Source organism: Schistocerca nitens, chromosome 1, assembly GCF_023898315.1.
Source record: "Schistocerca nitens isolate TAMUIC-IGC-003100 chromosome 1, iqSchNite1.1, whole genome shotgun sequence".
Taxonomy (NCBI): Eukaryota; Metazoa; Arthropoda; class Insecta; order Orthoptera; family Acrididae; genus Schistocerca; species Schistocerca nitens.
Genome location: NC_064614.1, coordinates 477978463 through 478001983, shown reverse-complemented (window position 1 = coordinate 478001983; position 23521 = coordinate 477978463). Strand labels below are relative to the sequence as shown.

Below are 23521 nucleotides of genomic sequence, written 5' to 3'. Positions count from 1 at the left end.
CTTTATTGACACATTCCTGGGGTCAGATACATCACATCATCACACTGACAGAACCACAGGCACATAGACACAGGCAACAGAGCATGCACAATGTCGGCACTTGTACAGTGTATATCCACCTTTGGCAGCAATGCAGGCTGCTATTCTCCCATGGAGACGATCGTAGAGATGCTGGATGTAGTCCTGTGGAACGGCTTGCCATGCCATTTCCACCTGGCGCCTCAGTTGGACCAGCGTTCGTGCTGGACGTGCAGACCGCGTGAGACGACGCTTCATCCAGTCCCAAACATGCTCAATGGGGGACAGATCCGGAGATCTTGCTGGCCAGGGTAGTTGACTTACACCTTCTAGAGCACGTTGGGTGGCACGGGATACATGCGGACGTGCATTGTCCTGTTGGAACAGCAAGTTCCCTTGCCGGTCTAGGAATGGTAGAACGATGGGTTCGATGACGGTTAGGATGTACCGTGCACTATTCAGTGTCCCCTCGACGATCACCAGTGGTGTACGGCCAGTGTAGGAGATCGCTCCCCACACCATGATGCCGGGTGTTGGCCCTGTGTGCCTCGGTCGTATGAAGTCCTGATTGTGGCGCTCACCTGCACGGCGCCAAACACGCATACGACCATCATTGGCACCAAGGCAGAAGCGACTCTCATCGCTGAAGACGACACGTCTCCATTCGTCCCTCCATTCACGCCTGTCGCGACACCACTGGAGGCGGGCTGCACGATGTTGGGGCGTGAGCGGAAGACGGCCTAACGGTGTGCGGGACCGTAGCCCAGCTTCATGGAGACGGTTGCGAATGGTCCTCGCCGATACCCCAGGAGCAACAGTGTCCCTAATTTGCTGGGAAGTGGCGGTGCGGTCCCCTACGGCACTGCGTAGGATCCTACGGTCTTGGCGTGCATCCGTGCGTCGCTGCGGTCCGGTCCCAGGTCGACGGGCACGTGCACCTTCCGCCGACCACTGGCGACAACATCGATGTGCTGTGGAGACCTCACGCCCCACGTGTTGAGCAATTCGGCGATACGTCAACCCGGCCTCCCGCATGCCCACTATACGCCCTCGCTCAAAGTCCGTCAACTGCACATGCGGTTCACGTCCACGCTGTCGCGGCATGCTACCAGTGTTAAAGACGGCGATGGAGCTCCGTATGCCACGGCAAACTGGCTGACACTGACGGCGGCGGTGCACAAATGCTGCGCAGCTAGCGCCATTCGACGGCCAACACCGCGGTTCCTGGTGTGTCCGCTGTGCCGTGCGTGTGATCATTGCTTGTACAGCCCTCTCGCAGTGTCCGGAGCAAGTATGGTGGGTCTGACACACCGGTGTCAATGTGTTCTTTTTTCCATTTCCAGGAGTGTATATTAAAATCAGTAACAGTTTCTAAGGTCATGACACTTGTTGTGGTACGGTGTCAGCGGTAAACGACGTACGGCAATTCGAAATTTTAATAAAGACTACAGAAAAACGTTTCTGACGAATCATGGTAACACTCTGCCTTTAAGATCTGCTGAAATTTGAGTTGTTGTCGTCCATCCGTTCATCAAGCCAGTCAAATAAATCTACAAAGTTCTCGTGTTGTAGTCCCTCTCTTTTCCTGCCGCACCAGTGTCTCGAGTCTGCCTCGTCAGCAGTCATTTCCACACTCGTTGCACTACAACCAGCTGAATCTACAGTCTGTCGCTATGATGTCCCATATCCGCTATGCCAATGGTTGCGCTTTTCTCCATGTCCGGATGATGGCGATAGGCTGCACCCGCACGTCCTCTGGCATGCTAAAAATTTGAAATAACTTTAGATACACCAAACAGCCATCATGCATTCAAATCATTCTTCATGCGTAAGAATGGCCTTTTCTTTACTGAAAATAAGCCGCGTGAGGACGAAATTTTACTAAATATACCTCACAGACATGGGAACATTGGAGTTCAGGTTTGATAGCTTTCGGTCAGTGTGCACATGGTGGGCACTTTAATTTTCAGTCAGCGTGTGTGTGTTTGTGTCCACCAAAGTGTACCAATTGACTGTACAGAAAATGGTTAAGTCAAAGACAATCTTAGACGAAGCAGTAAATTACAGAAGCGTTAACAACGAAGAATCTCGCCACAATTTTTACAGTAACGTAACGTCACACTAACAACTGTAAATCGACATAGGCAAAATGTGACAATTTTGAAGTATTTATTAGCTGTCATGAATGGAGTAATAAATCAAAAGAAAAGCGTATAATCGCGTTACAGTACCGGTGCGATAAATACGAGACTACTTCATTAAGTAAGTTACACATTATTAAACCAAGTCAAGTAACTTTTATTGAATACTGCACTATACTTCAAGGTGACTAAGACACATGAAACTATTTTTCAACATAGTTAACAAATCTCTTTGAACAACGGTCCGAACGCTCTACCAAAAGCTCAGTTTTTCGATGCTAGAAAACCGCTCTGGTTAAGAATCCGTTCGAGAACCGCTATGTGAACATCTTCGTCGCTGGGAAACCTCTTTCCTCCAAACGTTCTTTTAGCTTTCCGAAAAGATGTAAATCCCATGGTGCAACATCTAGACTTCCCCACCAGCCTCACCCACCTTTGTCAAGCTGTGGGCACCATTTCATTACGTCTATGTGCGACATTGTCAGAATTTCACAGGGAATCTATGTGAACTTTAGATGTTTTACCCACAAGAATCGTACTGTCCCGCATATATGACTGCATGAAGGCTGCAGGACACTACGAATACAAAATCTGGTTAGAGCGCCCGGTTTATCCAGACTGGTAGTCTGGCCGTTTTTCCATAGACTCGGCAAAGACTCGGCCTTCGTCTTACAGCAGCAGAAAACAAATACCAGCTAATTATTTATAGACTGGAGGACAGAAGACTAAATGAGTTGCTGCCATCTCGCTCAGCAGTCAACTGTGAAAACAGACCCTTTTACTCAGGAACTTTGATAGCCAACGCGATGCTCCATTAGGCGGGTGGAGATTGCAGATGAAATTTCTCACACCCCTACATTCAGACCCCATACTACCGGGTGGCTATAATTAATGTTCAGCTCCTCACAGAGGTCCAGTGTTGGCTGTAATTGTGTGGAACTGAAACTTCGTAGATGTCGTATCTCATAAATTCGGAACCGATTTACGCTGGAAAAAATTAGTTCCAGTTATGGTTACCAGGCGCAAATCTGACGCTGTGAATGAACGAAAGACGTATAGAAACAGGCCGTGGGCATGGAAGGTCAAACAAGTGAGAAACGCTGTTTACACATTTTTTTCAACATGAGCACCGGATACGTCGACGAGATGCTACCTCCGTGAAACGACATGATCAACAGATGCTCGCAGCAATTCCGATGGAATCTGAGCAACGTATACCTGTGTACTGGCCTTCAGATCAGACGTAGAAAATGGTTCAAATGGCTCTGAGCACTATGGGACTCAACTTCTGAGGTCATTAGTCCCCTAGAACGTAGAACTAGTTAAACCTAACGAACCTAAGGACATCACACACATCCATGCCCGAGGCAGGATTAGAACCTGCGACCGTAGCTGTCTCGCGGTTCCAGACTGTAGCGCCTAGAACCGCACGGCCACTTCGGCCGGCTCAGACGTAGACCGGACGTGTCCCTGGTTTACGCGCCCTTTCAGATACCCGCAGAGCCAAAAGTCACATGGATTCAGATCTGATGATCTTGCATGCCACGCGTCTGGAAAATCTATGGAGTAACAGGTTCGTGGAAGGTTGCGTTAAACAGGTTTTTCACTGGGCGAGCGACACGAGGTATTGCCCTGTCTTGCATGAAAACAGCGTTTCAACACAGTTGCTCTCTTGAAAAGAAGGATTCACGTGGTGTACAAAGAGGTCTCGACAAGGTGCATACACTACGGTGCACTTAATAGGCACTCTGGGTGTGTTCTGTTCAAAGAAGAAGGGACTGAGAATAAAAAAGTGCTTGTGGATCCACAGCACACAGTCACATACAGCGAGTGCAATGGCTCTTCGTGCACAATACACGGTTTAAAGGTGCCACAAATTCGGCATTTCTGTGCATTCACTGCATCCTGTAGTGTAAAATGTACCTCGTCCCTCCATGGAATATTGCCCGGCCACATCTCAACAACTTCGATCCGTGCCAGAAAACGGAGAGCAAATTCAGAACGTTGCTGCGGATCGTGAGGTTTCAGTTCCTGCGTCGTCTGGACCTTGTACAGGTACAAGTGTAATATAGTCACAAAACTTCCCGTACGCTTGACCATGGCATGGATAATATTGTCGTGACACTGCACTAACCTACCACTACATGGGCTACGTGCCGCAACAGCAACTTCATTCATACTTAACTTCCACCGGCATAGGTCGCCTTTCTCTTACAGGTCCAACACTACGCTCAACTGTGTTTTCAAATGTCATTATCATCTTCTGTAAAGCATTTAATGACATCGGCATCTCCTCAGACCTTTCAGTCGGTGATACTCTCTCCATACAGTACTGTAATTGCTGCCGTTCACGTAAAACAGTTCCACTAACAGTGCTCGGTCTCTCTTCTCGGTGGCCATACTGGACACGCACGTTATGGTTTGTCAAATGACAGCGTGGATGTCAGCCGTCATACAAACAGCGTACAGCACCAGAATTCCATCTGGTGGCCAAAATATCTACCACGTTTCGCTGCCGTATGATAATTACAGCCCATACTGGACAACCGTGAGTAACTGCACTTTAATTGTAACCGCCTGATACAATGTTAACGGTTTGCTCTCCACGATAGCATCAAATCTATTACCCGTAATGAACAGAATAAATACTAATAGAGAATAATGGTGCTCATTGCTTTGAAATTTTTGGGGATTAAACTCATGCCCAAGCCAGCATCTCAAAAAGCCATGTAGTGATGAAGTTTGTCGAAGTTGTCTCTGTTTATCACATTCCATTTTAAACTGAATTTTTCTTCTGTTGTATGGAGGTTCTAAACTACAATAACTCAATGAAATGTTCCACGAAAAAAGAGCCCATCTGTGCATAACCGAATTTTAGACGTGTCTTATAACAGGTTGAGTCACATCAGTTTTAGGCAAGTGGAAGAGCTCCGAGTGGCACGTATGTTTATGGTTGGCTAATGTTTTTAGCACTGGTATCAACGGAGATATTGAAGCAAGTATGTTTTCTTTAAATGGAGCCGTATACTTTTTATAACTGCATTCGGTAGATCTTGAGAAGGCAATTATAATGGTATAATGTTTGTTAATGTTGACGTTGAAACGGTGATCCCCCGTCCGTGTCTGCTCCGCTTACATATTTTTGTTACCGCGTCGCGTGGCCACAACGCTACCAGGTGGCATTCAGTGTCGCGGTGGGCAGTGGTCATAATGTTTTGGCTTATCAGTGTATATGCAACGCCGATACGTGTAGAAATTCTGCGTGTGCTTGTAAAAGGGTTATTCTCTACCAACTGAACAATGTCTTCTACTTCATCCCCACTCTCTTTATTCGGACGGCCAGATGAAATATGACTGTTAGCCACTGCCCCAGTCTCACGCTGTTTAATGAAAACACCATTAAACAATCTTGAATCTGGTACTTAGGAAATCTTCTTCCGTATTCTCTCCAAGCAGTTTCAAAATCTGCACGTAAATACCATATCGGCATACTCAGAATCTGTAAATACGTGCGGCATACATAGACGATATCGTAGAATTGGCCAACAAGTAACAACCACAGTTGTAAAATTCTAGCGTAATTTAAGTGGAAGTTCACAACTTAAACTTGAAAACAAGAATGACAGTCGATAAATAAACCTATAGTAACTAGAGTACCAACACACGAAATGAAAACTTATCTCTGTAGCCAGCTGTATATCTGAAACCAACAAAAACTGCACATGTGTTATACGAGATGTTTTACTAGACTTAGTCTGTATCATCACAGTCTAATATACTCATACAGTAAGTGGCAATTTCTAAGGAACAAGTTACACTTTCTAAGGAACTACTGCCAAATGTTAGGGAACAACCGACAAGTGCTACGGAATACTCGACCAGTGGCAGTAAAAGAATATGTAGAGAGCGGGATGTGTTAGTGGCGAAATGGAACAGACTTCTCGCTCCTAGGATGATCGCTGCAGAACGTGCAGCCGCTACCAGTACACGTGTCTCTGCCACAGCGGCTATTATAATGGTTCAAATGGCTCTGAGCACTATGGGACTTAACATCCATGGTCATCAGTTCCCTAGAACTTAGAACTACTTAAACCTAACTAACCTAAGGACGTTACACAACACCCAGTCATCACGAGGCAGAGAAAGGCTATTAAATCAGATTGATTTGTATGCTCAGAAGCATGTTAACTACATCCCACTTAAACCACGCCATTATCGAGAGAGATTTCGTTGGTGTCAGCAGCATTGGTCTAGACTGATTTTCTCCGACGAATGGCGCTTCACTGTGGCAAGTGATTCTCATCAACCGTTAGTGTGCGGAGAGAGGGGAACAAGTTACATACCACAAAATGTTCATGAACGTCATTGGTATGACCTAGGCGTTATGGTGTAGGCAGGCATTATGCACAGTGGCCAAACACCGCCACATATTTCTGCACGAGGTAACGTTGCAGCCAGCTGTATTGCTGGGAGATTATTCTGGATCATGTCCGCCTGTTTAGGGGTGCGTTAGGCTCCGACTTCCTGTTCATGAACGACAATGCCTACCAGCACAGCATCGCTGAGATCTCGAACACACTGTAAAGTGAAGATACTGAACGTTTGGGAGGGCATGTGTACTCCCCAGCCCTGAGCCGAAGGGCTTGTCTGGAGTGCTATTGACAGACACGTGTTTCTAAGCGTACATCCCCTCTCTAAACCGTACAAGAACTGAAAACCACCTTGAGAGTGGAGTGGGACAATAGCCCTCATGGATTTCTGAACAGTTTGGTAACCAGCACGAATAACAGGTGCAAAATGTGCATTAGTGCCTCACTTAGAATCGGTAATCGACCTTTGTTAGGGAGTCTGACCTGTATCAGACATAAACGTTATTAATATTTGTTATCCTACATTCCCATGTTGTGGAATCTGAACAATTTGTTCGTTTGAATGTGCCACTCCACCCCAATTACGTAAGTTCTGTGTTTCATGTCGTCCATCACTGCCTGTGATTATTCCTGCCCAACAATGTCTCTGTTGAGCAGTATTTTTACAGCTCGTTCTGAAACGTCGTGTATATTAAGTCCGTTTCTATTGTGCATCAGCTGATAGTTTTCTTTCTTTTTTTTTCGAAGCACTGCTCGTCTATAAGTCTGTCTACGTTCAGTAAGCAATTTTCCAATGGCCTTACTTCCCTGAAAAAAATCGGATACGTTGATAGCTGCGGAGAAATCACTATGTGATCAAATGTATCCGGACATTCCCAAAAACATACGTTTTTCCTATTAGATGCATTGTGCTGCCACCTGTTGCCAGGTACTCCATATCAGCGACCTCAGTAGTCATTAGACATCGTGAGAGGGCAGAATGGGGCGCTCCGCAGAACTCACGGACTTCGAACGTGGTCAGGTGATTGGGTGTCACATGTGACATACGTCTGTACGCGAGATTTTCACACTCCTAAACATCCATAGGTCCACAGTTTCCGATGTGATAGTGAACTGGAAACGTGAAGGGACATGCGCAGCACAAAAGCTTACAGGCCACCTCGTCTGTTGACTGACACAGACCGCCGACAGTTGAAGAGGGTCTTAATGTGTAATAGGCAGACATCTATCCAGATCATCACACAGGAATTACAAACAGCTTCAGGATCCACTGCAAGTACTATGACAGTTAGGCGGGAGGATAGAAAACTTGGATTTCATGGTCGAGCGGTTGCTCATAAGCCACACATCACGCCGGTAAATGCCAGACGACGCCTCGATTGGTGTAAGGAGCGTCAAAATTGAACGATTGAACAGTGCAAAAACGTTGTATGGAGTGACGAATCACGGTAGACAATGTAGCGATCCGATGGCAGGGTGTGGGTATGGCGAATTCCCGGTGAACGTCATCTGCCAGCGTGTGTAGTGCCAAAAGTAGAATTCGGAGGTGGTTGTGTTAGGGTGTGGTCGCGTTTTTCGTGGAGGGGGCTTGCACCATTTGTTGTTTTGCGTGGCACTATCACAGCACAGGCCTACATCGATGTTTCAAGCACCTTCTTGCTTCCCACTGTTGAAGAGTAATTCGGGGATGGCGATTACATCTTTCAATACGATGGAGCACCTGTTCATAATACACGGCCTGTGGCGGAGTGGTTACACGACAATGGCATCCCTGTAATGGACTGGCCTGCACAGAGTCCTGACCTGTATCCTATAGAACACATCTGTGATGTTTTGGACGCCGATTTCGTGCCAGGCCTCACCGGCCGACATCGATACCTCTCCTCAGAGCAGCACTCCGTGAAGAATGGGCTGCCATTCCCCAAGAAACCTTCCAGCACCTGATTGAATGTATGCCTGTGAGCGTGGAAGCTGTTATCAAGGTAAAGGGAGGGCCAACACCATATTGAATTCCAGATTATCGATATAGGGCGCCACGAACTTGTAAGTTATTTTCAGCCAGGTGTCCGGATACCTTCGATAGCACAGAATACAAAGCTTATCAACCTGTTCATTTTTGTAGCCTATATATTCCTTTAGTAGACCGAACTCTACTTACTCTTCTGGCGACACTTTATATCAAGAGAGGAACGTATTTAGTTCTGTTTGCTCGTATTTAATGCAATAGCACACATGTTACGAAACTCCGAAGGAGGCTTACTTCAGCAGTGAGGAACTGTAACGAATGCTTCCCCGGAGTCAGAAAATACACTCCTGGGCCTCGGTATCAGCACCCCTTTGGATATCGCCAACTAAGACAGTAACTTGGGTCCTGATTTTTGGTGGGGGTTTCAACAGAACAGTCATCCCTTTTCAAAATTCTTACACTCCCAGCTATACGACGTGTGGCTAGAAAAAAACCGGACTAGTACTGGTGAAACAATAAAACGAATGCAATAAGGCTGAAAGTCGCGTGGCCTGTCACGTGACTCTCGCTCCGCCTACTGCTCGAGTTTCATCTGCCTCCTGCACTCAGTCTGCCCGTGGCGTCTGTTTTAAGTAGTTGACGTTTTGTCTGTGCGTCGGAAAATGTTGAGTGTACAGAAAGAACAGCGGGTTAACATCAAATTTTGTTTCAAACTAGGAAAATCTGCAAGTGAAACGTTTGTAATGTTACAACAAGTGTACGGCGATGATTGTTTATCGCGAACACAAGTGTTTGAGTGGTTTAAACGATTTAAAGATGGCCGCGAAGACACCAGTGATGACACTCGCACTGGCAGACCATTGTCAGCAAAAACTGATGCAAACATTGAAAAAATCGGTAAACTTGTTCGACACTGTCCTTGTCAACTCCTGTTAACTCAGACACTGCTCTGATTGTTAAACGGCGATCTTGTCGAACAAGTTTACCGATTTTTTCAATGTTTGCATCAGTTTTTGCTGACAATGGTCTGCCAGTGCGAGTGTCATCACTGGTGTTTTCGCGGCCATCTTTAAATCGTTTAAACCAATCAAACACTTGTGTTCGCGATAAACAATCATCGCCGTACACTTGTTGTAACATTACAAACGTTTCACTTGCAGATTTTCCTAGTTTGAAACAAAATTTGATGTTAACACGCTGTTCTTTCTGTACACTCAACATTTTCCGACGCACAGACAAAACGTCAACTACTTAAAACAGACGCCACGGGCAGACTGAGTGCAGGAGGCAGATGAAACTCGAGCAGTAGGCGGAGCGAGAGTCACGTGACAGGCCACGCGACTTTCAGCCTTATTGCATTCGTTTTATTGTTTCGCCAGTACTATTCCGGTTTTTTTCTAGCCACACCTCGTATCTGTAGATTACTCTGATGTAAACTAGTCACAAGTCAAACTTCCAGGAAGAGCTACTCAGGTGAAGAATGCCAGTAAGAAAACGTCTTTGAGTTAATAGTTTTGCATGTGCGACGTATACTAGGAAAAAAAAAAAACGACTGAGAAGATATTTGTTCAGAAAGTACGGCGTTGTAAATGGCTCTGAGCACTATGGGACTTAACATCTGTGGTCATCAGTCCCCTAGAACTCAGAACTACTTAAACCTAACTAACCTAAGGACATCACACACATCCATGCCCGAGGCAGGATTCGAACCTGCGACCGCAGCAGTCGCGCGGTTCCGGACTGAGCGCCTAGAACCGCGAGACCACCGCGGCCGGCTACGGCGTTGTAACTGTAACTTTAAAGAAGAAGCGAAATGTTTCATATTTTCAGATTTTTAAAATTAATTTTCAGCAAAGAACAAAGGTTTCAATAAAAATTGCAAGTAATGCTATCTTTAATGCTCTGAAAAGTATTCAAAATTATCTATTCGTAACAAATCTTTGTCGTAATATTTGATAATCCTATGCAATAAATGCTTTGATTCCAACAAATAAACAAAATCGAAAATCATGTTTTAACTAAGATGTGCCAACGTGTGCTCTATACCAACATGTTCTGCATTTTTATGGAGAATTTTCTCGCAAATACGCAATGGTTGTGAGTTAACAGACCAATAGTTAATATAGTAACCGATAAACTTAAAGTTCTCTACTTGCATATAATTTTCCATTTTGATGTTAGTTTGGTAACGATTTAATATCATTTTACGGCCTACAGAACTTTTAGATATCCTAAATGCCAGAGCAACAGTAGATGAACGCTGTACGTGAATTGCTGCTACACTTTATGAGCGCATTGCCCATCACGTTAGGTTATGACATTAGTGAACCAACATGCCATGACACACAAATAGCTTACTGCCGGAGCGGATATTAGCACAGCTATTGGCCATTAATCGTGTGTTATGACGCGGTACGTGCCGTGCCAGTTTCCAGTTTCAGGCAGCTCTTGTCTGGCGCTTCTCTCAGTGCCGTACACGAAGCTTTGCGAAAAGTGTATTTTTGAACTACTGACACCTGTTTAACATGAGTCGCACAAATTGATGAAATTGTTAAAGAATTACTATATTGCTATGGTGCTTTGAATTTTTTCGCCAGTGAAGGAGAGGCCAGAAACTACTTGAAAATGTATGTACCCCTTTGCTCTAGCTATTTTGAGCAGTAAAGTGTTTGACTTTCCATCATTAAGGAGGGTGGACTATAGAAGACACGCCATAGCTTTTCAAAAAGAGAAAGGCTAAAATATTAAAATTTCATCTGGTGAGGTTCATAAAAAAATGGTTCAAATGGCTCTGAGCACTATGGGACTTAACATCTCAGGTCATCAGTCCCCTAGAACTTAGAACTACTTAAACCTAACTAACCTAAGGACATCACACACATCCATGCCCGAGGCAGGATTTGAACCTGCGACCGTAGCGCCTAGAACCGCACGGCCACACCGGCCGGCGAGGTTCGTAAAGAACTGTTTATTTAATTCATTCCAGGAGTTGTCGGGTGTACGTCTAAGTTTGGCAAGGTTATCTGGCAAGGTAATAGAGTCAGTGGTAATCAACTTTCTAGCGCCTTAATTCAGCACAACATAGCCCATGTGTGCAACGTGACTGCGATCGTACCGGAAAGAGAAATGAAGTTAAACATGCAAATATACCTGTCTGCGTGGCTTTAGGAGAGCATACGTGAATTTACTGTAATGCTGGAAAATTCCTAACTTCGCTCATGCTAAACCATCGTCTACCCAGCAATGTATCTTCTTCGTCTCTGTGCTGCTAAGTGGAGTTTGTCTTGTGCCTGCTCTGCTGACACCGACGAGAAAAAATTCCCAAAGCTCCAAACAATGGCGGAATTTTTACGTTACTGTTTTTCTCCCCGAGAGGCGGTGTAAAAATCGTTCATGAATAGGCCGGCTTTTCGCCTGCACTGTTAAGAGAATTTTGAGCTCGCAAGCCTACCTCATAGTCTTTTTTCTTTATTCCACCAATACAAGATGTTTTCACCTACATAAATTCAGAAAACGGCTCCTGTCCTCCTACTATAGCTGTTTCTAAGAACACCCACTGCGCAGTGCGTTTCTTCCTTGTCTGTGGGAGGAAAGGAAATCTCGCATCCCTCTGGCCTTGGCGTATGTTTATTACCCTTTACCAAGCAGTGAAAACCACAGGAAATGGATATCAACACTTTGGCTCTTTTCGGGAGAAGCAGGCATATAGCTATCTATTAAAATGGGTCCACCTTCCGCCAGTCCTCTGAGGGCTCACTGGGCGAGGTGTGACGCCCTCAGCAGAAGGTACTTTGACGGAAGGACTTAGCTGTAAAATCGCCATTTATTTGCCAGAGCGAATGTCCTTTGGTCATCGTTCTTAACGTTCTGCTGGACTCTCGCATTGTGTACTGTTTTCTGAAGCATGAGGAAACAGTGTTCTTCGGACACCAGAACGATGTCGAGAAAAAAAAAACAATATGCGCCAGCTGCATACCTACCACGTCTGGCTGGGGTCAACACTTCTTGTGAGTTCTTCATTAGTCACCCCTTGTCCCCAGAGAGTAACACAGCGGGGCATCTTGGCTGACGTCCCCTGTTCTGTCTAACCGCTGGCTTTTCCAAAACATCTGGCGAAAAATGTACCATTACACGCACAGAAACCCGATTATAAAACATAGAACAAGATTAAAATGTGGTATTTCCTCTAAAATCACTGGCGTTAACCTCATAAGTAGAATTAAATAAGATTGATCGGTCTAAACATGATATTAATTGATGGTTAATTTGATTTGCTTATTAAAAATGTGAAGTGTCATAGTGCGGGAGCGGCTTGGCGCATCTTAAAATCCTTGTCCACCCATCTAGGTTGAGATTTTCCTTGATTTCTCTCCAAGTCGCTTGAGGCAAATGCCGGGATGGTTCCTTGGAGAAGGATATGGCCAATTTCCTTACCCCTACTTACTCTACCCGTGTTTGCACTCAGTCTGTAATGACAATACATTCGGTGTAAGATTTGGTTTTATATTTCACGTTTCCTGACAACATAGATAAAAAACAAAACAAATTTTTGTATTATGTAATTATTTTTGGCGCACTGAAGACATGTAATTTTTATCGGTACGAACTTTCAGCACACGCACGGACGCAGAAAATTTCAGATTTCCGCACTGGACAGGGATTTGCCTTTAAAACAAGAATTACCTTCAGATCAGTGAGTTACCTCTGCACGTGCACAGGGCAGCTTCCAACTGAAGTGGCAAACGGTCTCGAAAACAGATGCAAAATTGGCAGTGTTCTCGAAACGTGTCGGAAACTAAACCTGTAATTCTTTCAAGGCCACAATCAATTCCTTAAACGTTTTCTTAAACGCCAGTGAGATTAGGGAATTGGACTGTGTTTGTCAGAATTTGCCCGTTTTTCAACGCGATTTTCTCTTTAAACGCCGGCCTCTGGTGGCCGAGCGGTTCTAGGCGCTTCAGTCTGGAACCGCGTGACCGCTACGGTCGCAGGTTCGAATCCTGCCTCGGGCGTGGATGTGTGTGATGTCCTTAGGTTAGTTAGGTTTAAGTAGTTCTAAGTTCTAGGGGACTGATGACCTGAGATGTTAAGTCCCATAGTACTCAGAGCCATTTGAACCATTTTTTTTTCTCTTTAAATGCATTCTCAACAAATCAGAAACATGTTGTTTCTTTTCTTACAATGTACTACTGTCGGCAGTGTGCAGTCAAGTCCACTTAAAATACGTGGTCTGCATTCCATAGCGGAAGTTGTTATTTTCGCTCCTGAACTCCTTTTTCCTTCATGAATTCAATAATACCGAGTTTCAAATCGAAAAATTGTTCCAGATGCCCCTCTTGACTGAGCCAACGTACTTTTCAGTAATATGTAATGTCACCATACTCTTCTTTCAGTTCCACCAAAAACGGTTGCATCTGACAGGGGAATAATGCTGTGCGACTTGGAAAATGGTTCAAATGGCTCTGAGAACTATGGGGCTTAACATCTGAGGTTATCAGTCCCCTAGAACTTAGAACTACTTAAACCTAACTAACCTAAGGACATCACACACATCCATGTCCGACGCAGGATTCGAACCTGTGACCGTAGCGGTCGTGCGGTTCCAGACTGAAGCGGCTAGAACCGCTCGGGCACAAAAGTCGGCGCGACTTCAGAAAATTTGCTATTCGTACCACCAGTTTCTTTACATCATCCACGTCTCCAAATTTAGCACAAAGTGCTTCTAGATGTAGAGAACAATGAATCTTGTCTGGGTATCGTTGTAAATTTTGGTTGTTTCATTGCCAACTATTTCTTTATATTCTTTCTAGGTAGAACTGTAGCGTTATTTCACAGCATATTTACAGTACCTGTAGCTTATGAGACTGCATAACGTAAACCGAAAATTCTCATCCCCTTCTTCTATCATTCCCATTCACTTTTAAAGGCGTGTGATCACTAGATAGCCTTTTTTGCGCAAACAGCCTCCAGATCTGTCAGCGACCTTCATACCACAATAAAAAAAAATAGTCAAGGGGAAACAGCGCTGATTCGACGATTACGCCGAACCGAAACTGCCACAGCGCAATACTACAGGCAATGCCGCGCTGCTTCGGCTGCTTCCGAGAAGGACCGAACAGAGCCGAGACAGGACGGGTCTTGGCACGCCCCCGCCCCTCAAACACTCCACGTGTGAAGTTTGGCACGCCGTGGCCGGCCCTGCTCTAGACCGAATGTGTATCGCGAAGCGACGCAGTTCTCAACAATACAGTACTCTCTGCAGCAAGTCACACCGTTGCTGAGCAACAGTCTGTGACGAGAAGACTGGCGAGCGACGTGTGTGCATCCGCTCCAGCCAGTAAACTCTTAAGAAACCGTGAGGTGCAGTTAACGCGCAGAGCAGCGGCAGCAGTCAAAAGGTAAGCCAGATATCTGTGTTCCTCCAATCCGTGGCACCGAAATACATGCGTAAATATATTACACCTTTCTGTGGACGTATAATATAAATTCTCACAGGCATGTATATTTAATGACCATAGTTATCTTTGACTTTATGATACATTAATTTTATATTGATTTTGCAAATTAGTGAGTCAGACTGTTTATCAAGGTTTGTCTTAGTTCTCCTACGAACTTTCCGTGTCATATATCTTCGCTCGTTCAGATATTTTTCGACAAGTATAGTGTATCACTGTGGTGACTTGAAACACGTTTTTCACTCACATAGCATAAGACATAATACATTTCTAGGTAATTTCCAAGAATGATTGGCTATAGAACGCGTGGGCTCCTAACGATATATGTCGAACGTGCGACTCGATGTCGACCATAGGATTATGGTGGCGCGAATTAAGGTAAACGTGTAGGGCATTGCCAGGCGAACATATTTTATCATTTTCGGTGTGAATAGCAATAAGCGAAAGCGTTGCAGTTTCGAGTGCCAAGAGCCCCACATGAGGAAATCTAATTCCTAGTTTATATAGCGTCTTCCGATATCTATATTTCTACAACTTGAGGTTGCCTGGAAAAATTGACCTTGCTGATACTCTCCTGCTACCTCTGACTGACATTGGAAGAGTGTACCCAGATTATGGGAAAAAGAATTGCTGCTGGCAGCTTACACAACACGAGCAATCGTGCACGAATAAGACGTGCTGACGAGTAAAGTAAATAAAGTTACTACTCGTACTTTCATTTGTTATTAACTATAACTTAATGAACGTTCGTCTTTTGTCGTTGCTCTAGTGAATATTTGTAACTCGCAGCACCAGAATCGTATGGCCGACATCGAGTCGCACGTTCGATATATATCGTCAGGAGCCCACGCGTTCGATAGGCAATCATTCTTGATAATTACCCATTTCTATAATAATTCCGAACTATTATAGACAAATTTTAATAATTTAACTGTAATTTCATAAAAAAAACTAATTTGCCTTTTAATCATAGGTGTCTCATTAACAGAATTAAATGCGATATGAAGTTGTTATTTCTGCTTACACATAATAAAATAAGATGGTTCATCTTTTATCTTAGTGCCAGTGCAGTTCGTATCGTCAGTGTCAGTACAGCGCGCCCACATTTTACTGCCTTGTTGTCTCCCTAGAACTGAGTCGAGAGCGGACGCTGCCAACATTGGTGATCAAATGCTATTTTCCGCAATGTGGCTCATACTATAGTCGTCATTGTTCCGTGATAAGTTATTTGTAGCAATATCATCTGCTCACCACCATTGTGTGACGCCAGACCTGACACAAGAAGGACAGGGTGCTCTCGGAGCAGCGGCTCACGGGAGTAGCTGTTTCGATGGAAGCCGAAAAAGTGTGATCCCGCACTGATATTGATTTGTTTTCTGCCGCTACTAATTTTAGCCTTCAATATAAGTTGAACGTATCAACAAATTTAAGTCATTCCAGATTCAATTAAACATAACATTTCTGTGATCTTTAATTCACCGTATTACGTCTCCTTTCCCTTACGAGTACAAAGACACACAGAGCACAGTGTCATCTGCTAGCTAACGTTGACTAATGGTGACTAATGATTCCCACAACTAATTTCGAAAACCAAGTTTGATTATTTTAATACAGCGACAGACTTCACTTGACTGATTGAGTATAGCTTATCAATGTTTATTCTTCAATTTTTCCTTGTCTTTTTAGTTTCTTTCTTTCGGCGTATCTTCGAGGGCCCCGAGATGAGGCCGCGGTTGTCCCAGCCTCGTTACGCCCCTGGAAACCACAAAAAACCTAAATCTTGGTCGCTGGGCTTTGATTTGAACACCTTCTCACCCAACTCTTGTTTAGTCCTGTTTCGCAACCACTACATTATGTTTCCGGGTCGTTATGCTGAATACAGATACTCGTTTTTCGCTGCTTCCATGAAATACCGGTATACGGATGTTTTAACGATCTATTGCTAACGTAGACATATAGTTAAAAATAGTGCGTCATTCATGAACGGAACTGTTAATAAAAAGGATGAATGAAGCGTTGGAATTAACCAGCCTGCAAGAGCTTAAGATCTACTTAATGGCAAGAAACGACAGGAATGATCGCCCCAGCTTTCATAGTTTTTATACATGGTGTGTGGAAGGATAGCCGACAACACATAGGGTGTTGCGCGGGACCCCAAACTGTGATCTATGAAGAAAGAATACGTGTTAGGAAATACAGAGTTAGGATTCAGAAGGACGTCGACGTCTGCCAACTGCGTCGCCAACGTTACTTCGGATTGTTTTTCGTATCCAATTTCGTTATGTAACTCATGAGCCACTAGTGTAATGTACACTGAGGTGACAAAGGTCATGGGACACCTCCTAATACCATGTCGGGCCTCCTTTGGCCCGGCGTAGTGCAGCAGCCCGACGTGGCATGGGCTCAACAAGTAGTTGGAAGCCCCCTACAGAAATACTTACCCATGCTGATTATCTAGTCATCCATAATTGTCAAGGTATTGCTGGTGCAGGACTTTGTACATGAACTGACCTATCAGTTCAAATGGCTCTAAGCACTGGGACTTAATATCTGAGGTCATCAGTCCCCTGGACTTAGAACTACTTAAACCTAACTAAACTAAGGACATCACACACATCCATGCCCGAGGCAGGATTCGAACCTGCGACCGTGGCAGCAGCGCAGTTCCGGACTGAAGTGCCTAGAACCGCCCGGCCACAGCGGCCTGACCTCTCAGTTATGTCCCATAAATGTTCGATGGGATTCATGCCGCGCGATATGAGTGGCCAACTTATTCGTTCGAATTGTCCAGAACGTTCTTCAAACCAATCGCGAACAACTGCTGCCCGGCAGCATAGCGCATTGTCATCCATAAAAATTCCAATGTTGTTTGAGAATATGACGTCCATGAATGGCTTTAAATGGTGTCCAAGTACCCAAAAATCCAGAGGACCCAGTCCATTCCATGTAAACACTGCCCAAACATACATGGAGCCACCATCGGCTTGTTCACAGCTTGGATGCTTGGCTTCGTGTGGTCTGCGCCACACTCGAACCCTACCATCAGCAGAACTTGTGACTCACCTGATCAGGCCCCAGTTTTCCAGTCGTATAGGGTGCAAGTGATGTGGTCATGAACCCAGGAAAGGCGCTGCAGGTGAAGTCGTGCTGTTAGCAAAGGCACTCGTATCATTCGTCTGCTGCTATAGCCCATTAATGCCAAATTTCGCCGCACTGTCTTAACGTATACGTTTGTCGTATTTGATTTCGGTGTTGCTTGTCTGTTGGCACCGACAAATCTACGCAAACGCCGCTGCTCTCGGTCGTTAACTGAAAACCTTCGGCCACTGCCTTGTACGTGGTGAGAGTCATAAGTGATCATACAAATGAAAATTTAAACTGAAAACCCCACATAGTATACCCGCTGTAATGTTTATGTTCGGCTCCTTTTTCCAAAACTATCAACTTAGGGACAGAACAATTTTGCCCTTTTCCATCTAGTTGGGTACAATCCAGCCACGAATTAATTCACTTAAAACTGTAGTAAAAGTAGGTTTGATATTTGTTGATGTGATACATGCACGCTGTCTCGGCTTCTGCTATGGATCTTGCTTTGGATTTTATCTTCAGGCCTTCTAACTGTTACCTTTTGATGGTTATGAGCTCTGGCTTTAACTCCCATTATCCGTTACGTGTGCTCATTTGTAAGGTTGGGTTTTTTGTACAATTCCTTAAGGATAAAAATGGCTCTGAGCACTATGGGACTTAACATCTCAGGTCATAAGTCCCCTAGAACTTAGAACTACTTAAACCTAACTAACCTAAGGACATCACACACATCCATGCTCGAGGCAGGATTCGAACCTGCGACCGTAGCGGTCGTGCGGTTCCAGACTGGAGCGCCTAGAACCGCTCGGCCACTCCGGCCGGCCCTTAAGGTTAGTGAAGTAAAATTCCGTGGTTCCAGAATGCAATGTTCACTCTTCAGCGGAATGTGTGCTGATATGAAACTTCCTGGTAGATAAAAACAGTATACCGGTGCAGAACACGAACCAGAGACCTTTGCCTTTCGCGGGCACTACGGATTGCGCTACCCGAACACGGCCCTTTCTCACTACTTTACTTCCACCAGTACACCATCTCCTATCCTCCCTAATTCGAATTCCGATCCGGCATACAATTTTAATCTGCCGGGAAATTTCATATTAGCACACATTCCGCTGCAGAGCGAAAAATTCGTTCTGAGTACATTCCCCAGGTTGTGGCTAAGACATGTCTACGTATTATCACTTCTTCCCGGAGTGTTAGTCTTGCAAATTACGCGGGGGAACTACTGTTATGTTTTGAAGATGGGAGATGAGATGCTGACGGAAGTAAAGCTGTGAGGACGGGTTCGCGAGTCGTGCACGGGTAGCTCTGTCGGTAAAGCACATTCCCGCGAATAGGCAGTAGTCTCTTGTTCGAGTACAGTACCAGCACACAGATTTAACCTGATAGAAAGTTTAAAGACTTTTTTATTTCTTCCGTGTGTTGTTAGACATGTTCTTAAGCGTCTTTTAGCAAGGTTGGTCCACCAGTCTGCTTATGACGTGAAATTGCCGGGTGTACGTAGGCAGTTGTTCCATGTTCTTCTGACAGCGTCAGTCTATGGCATCTAAATGAGAACCGTTTAACTTCCAGTGGCCTCTGTGCCTTTCTGTGGGCTGTTTATCTAGGTTTAACTTTACATATGACGCACAGTGATCTGAAAATGCAGCGGGGCTGACTGAAGAATGTTTTCTGTTATGTACCTTGTATCAGTTCGGTTGGCAGAAGTCAAATGCAGAAAAGTACATTTCACAAATGTGGGGTGCTTTAATTCTCGCGCCTCCTGGAACCTCAAATTCTTCACAACGTCGCGTAATTTTTTACAGTAGTTTAGACGAGTGAGATTGTAAATTTTGCACGCAGTTCATCTCCCTGATTATGGCTGCCCTATATCTTTGACTAGGATACTTCCACCCACAAGGATAGCCGTACGTGTGTCTCCTTCGAGTGCGAAGTTCACGACTGTTAGAAACCCAGGTACATTTAAGTTTGTTTGTGTCACATCTTGTAATAGGATAACGTCGGCGTCAGACTCGAATGTGATTTGCTTAATTAGCTTGTGCATGCAACCCGCTTATTTGTAAATCCCCAGAGCACTTCATTTAAGCGTCTTTCGCAGTGTAGGATTCGTGACTTTTATTAACTTTAGTTTTACATGTTATATTCAAAATCGATTTTGGTGTTGTTTACGTTGGGTTACCCTCTTGTAAGTGTGTGCTGGTGATTCCTTGCTTTACAGGTGAGAGCGACAGGGTGAACATACTGACGCCATGTTCTAGTATCTCGCTGTGACTTCACGGGCATGCAAACGAGGTGGCTATACTTTCAGCTGGTCTGTATTTACATTGCGACTGTCACTTGCCTACTGTTTCTGTACACCGACTACCCCGCTTGAAATGTTGTCAGTGGCAGGCAAGCAAGAGGATGTTTGAAGACTGTCACCAGTTTCCGTGACATGTTTGTTTTTCTTACTTGCGTGGACTGCTTCTATTCTCTGGGGCACCTGGTGGCGGGCAATATATTAGGAAGGTGACGCCAAGACTTCACGTTGTCGTGTTGGTAAATGATTGTCATAGAGTCACTGCCGACTGCATTATCCAGTACTGCGTCAGAAGCAGATTATGAGTGTCATTTTTAGGCGACTGTCTCATTTCAGTAATGCTGTCTTTGGAGCTGTTCCGAGGCTCTGAGCACTATGGGACTTAACATCTCATGTCATCAGTCCCCTAGAACTCAGAACTACTTAAACCTAACTAACCTAAGGACATCACACACATCCATGCCCGAAGCAGGATTCGAACCTGCGACCGTAGCAGTCGCGCGGTTCCAGACTGTAGCACCCAGAACCGCTCCGCCACCTCGGCCGGCACAAGAATGCAGTTCGCCAACATGTATGTTGTGTTGACACATGATGACGGCATGAATGGGTCTTTCTTTTCGGTAGTTGTAACAATGGATTTTACCTAGATGCCATCGTTCAATCTTGAAATGAAGATGCAATCAGCTAAATGGAAGCACACAGACTAACCGCCACCAAATACGCCAATGATGGAGAAAATGGTGGCGGCCCTGTTTAGGGACAGCGTTTGCATAATCCTTACGCCTTACGCTCCGAAGACACTATGGAAACAGGTGCTAGCATCCAAGGTGTTCTGAAAGACAAACTGTCTCCATCATTATGGCGCAAACGGCCGGAAAGAGTTGCACATGTGTTCCTTCACAAAGACAATGCACCAGCGCGTCTGGCGTCTTCCCGAGACCAAGTCTGAAGTGATTTAGCATGCAGCTCACTCACATGACCTGGCCCATAGCGACTTTTCATTATTTCCAATGATTTGTCATTATTCCACTTGGCTGAATGGCCTAGAGCAGGTTTTTCAGTTGGCCGCCAACATGGCGGCTTTCCCACCCCTAACCTAATCCAGTAATAATATCCGGGGACCGACACTCACTTTAAAGTGGAACCCGAACCATTTGCCATTCTTAGCGAATCTTCGTATACTTGGGAGGTGAAGGGTAGGTAAACGCAAACTGAAATATTTTCGTGAACCGAGCAGGATTCGATCTCACGGCCTTCCTTTTTGCAGGACACAGTTTACCACTAGGGCATCAGGGCCGTCTTTCCAATGATGGAAGACGCACTTTGTGGTCACACATTCTCCAGTCGTGCCGATAAGGCACCAACGATGTAGCAATGATCAAAATACACTTCTAAAGAAGCGTTTGCAGTGGACATGAAATCATAGCATTATCGTCGTGAAAAGTTAATACGGGTGCACAAAGATTACTTTGAGAAATTTCAGAAGTTTGAAATTTTGTGAAAAAAAAGACGGAAGCCTTACAACTTGAATGTTCTTGGTAGAAACATCTAACAACGACATACTAAAAGCGTACTCAGGAACTCAACTGGATAAGGCAACTGCTATCGAAAAGCAGAAAACCCAGGTTCACATTGCGTTCTTACGCAATTTTCATTAATCACAGCATACTTATTTGTTTTGTAGATCATAATGAATGCCTTCTTATTTAGACAGCACCTGCAGTGCGAGATCGATTTATACTTTATTTTAAAGGACATTAATTCTAGCCTCCCACTAGTTAGGTGGAAACCCAAATCCACAACTCCTGAGCGAATACTTATCTTGTGTTCGTCGGTTTTCCAGGGTTGCAGATCCGCGATTCCATTATATTTTAATAGAGATGTTTTTTAACTTTTAAAAAGAACAAATGAAAGCGTTCAGCAATTTTTGTTTACCTCACTCTCAAAATACAAACAGCAATAATACTCTGAACTATCTCGCAGCATCAGTGTTGTCACCTTCACGATAGGCAAAACCAGAACAGCGTCATTTTGCAAACATACACACATTTGTGGAAGTCAAAGCGTCTGCTTGCTACAGCCGTCGATTTTGTGTCAAGTTCTCATCACTTCTGCCCAATTGCCCCCATGACGCTGAGGCTGCTACCTTTATTCTAGCGGCTTGAGACTTCATTCCCATGGCGCCAAGCTAGTTCTACATCAGATTACAATGTGTCTAACGAATAAAATCAGTTTCATGTAACTTTAAGTTACATAGTTGAGGCACATTAATTTAACCACCTGTCAAAAGAGTGAATAACCACCTTCAGCAGCGCGGACGTGCTACAAGAGAGTCAACGAAGTTCTACAAGGTACCGACAAGGGTGTGGAGCCATGCCGTGTCGTGGCCAGCTGAGCTAGGTTTCTCAGTTGAGAATCCATGGCGCGAACAAACCGGTCCTGGTGGTCCCACAGGTTCTCGATTGGGTTCAAATTCGGGGAGTTTGGTGGCCAGGGGAGTGCGGAACTGGAAATGAGCGTTTGGCGTCATTGGCCGGGAGGCCCCTTGCGGGGCAGGTTCGGCCGCCTTGGTGCAGGTCTTATTATATTCGACGCCACATTGGGCGACGTGTGCACCGGAGGGGGATGAAATGATGATGAAGACAACACAACACCCAGTTCCTGAGCGGAGAAAATGCCCGACCCAGTCGGGAATCGAACTCGGGCCCGTAGGACGGCAATCCGTCACGCTGACCCCTCAGCTATCGGGGCGGACAGGGGAGTTCGGTAAACCCGTCCTGGTGCTCCTCGAACCGCGCGCGTACAGTGCGAGTTGTGTGAAACGTGCATTGTTCTGCTGGTAGATCCTGTCGTACTGAGGAAAAACAAATTGCACATAGGGGTGAACAAGGTCGCCAAGGGTACTTGTGTTGATCTATTGTACCTTCAAGCATGACGAGACCACCCACGGAAAGCCACGAAAACATTCCCCAAAGCGTAACGCTCCCTCTTCCGACCTGGACCCTTTCTTATGATGGTTGCTGTCTTTTACGCCGACGGTCATCTGCTCATGGAGCATAAAATGTGATTCATGTGGTAAGACCACCTGTCGCCGCTCAGTGGTCGTCCAGTTGGACAGGATTCAACATGGGTGCATGAACCAGGCGCCTGCTTCTGAGACCCACACGCAGCAATGTTTGCTGAAC

The 23521-nt window shown here is 45.1% G+C and overlaps 1 protein-coding gene across 6 annotated transcripts in view; it reads left to right on the top strand.

The window, feature by feature from the left end:
• Positions 1-23521, top strand: part of LOC126252056 (glutamate-gated chloride channel) — a 712398-nt gene that overhangs the window by 339034 nt on the left and 349843 nt on the right. The window contains exon 1 of one of the 6 annotated variants that reach the window (XM_049952901.1): positions 14778-14893. The exons of the other annotated variants lie outside the window; for them this stretch is intronic. The gene's annotated coding sequence lies outside the window, so the exon portion shown is untranslated. Of the gene's footprint in view, positions 1-14777; positions 14894-23521 lie in introns of those variants that run through there. 6 annotated transcript variants of the gene reach the window in all.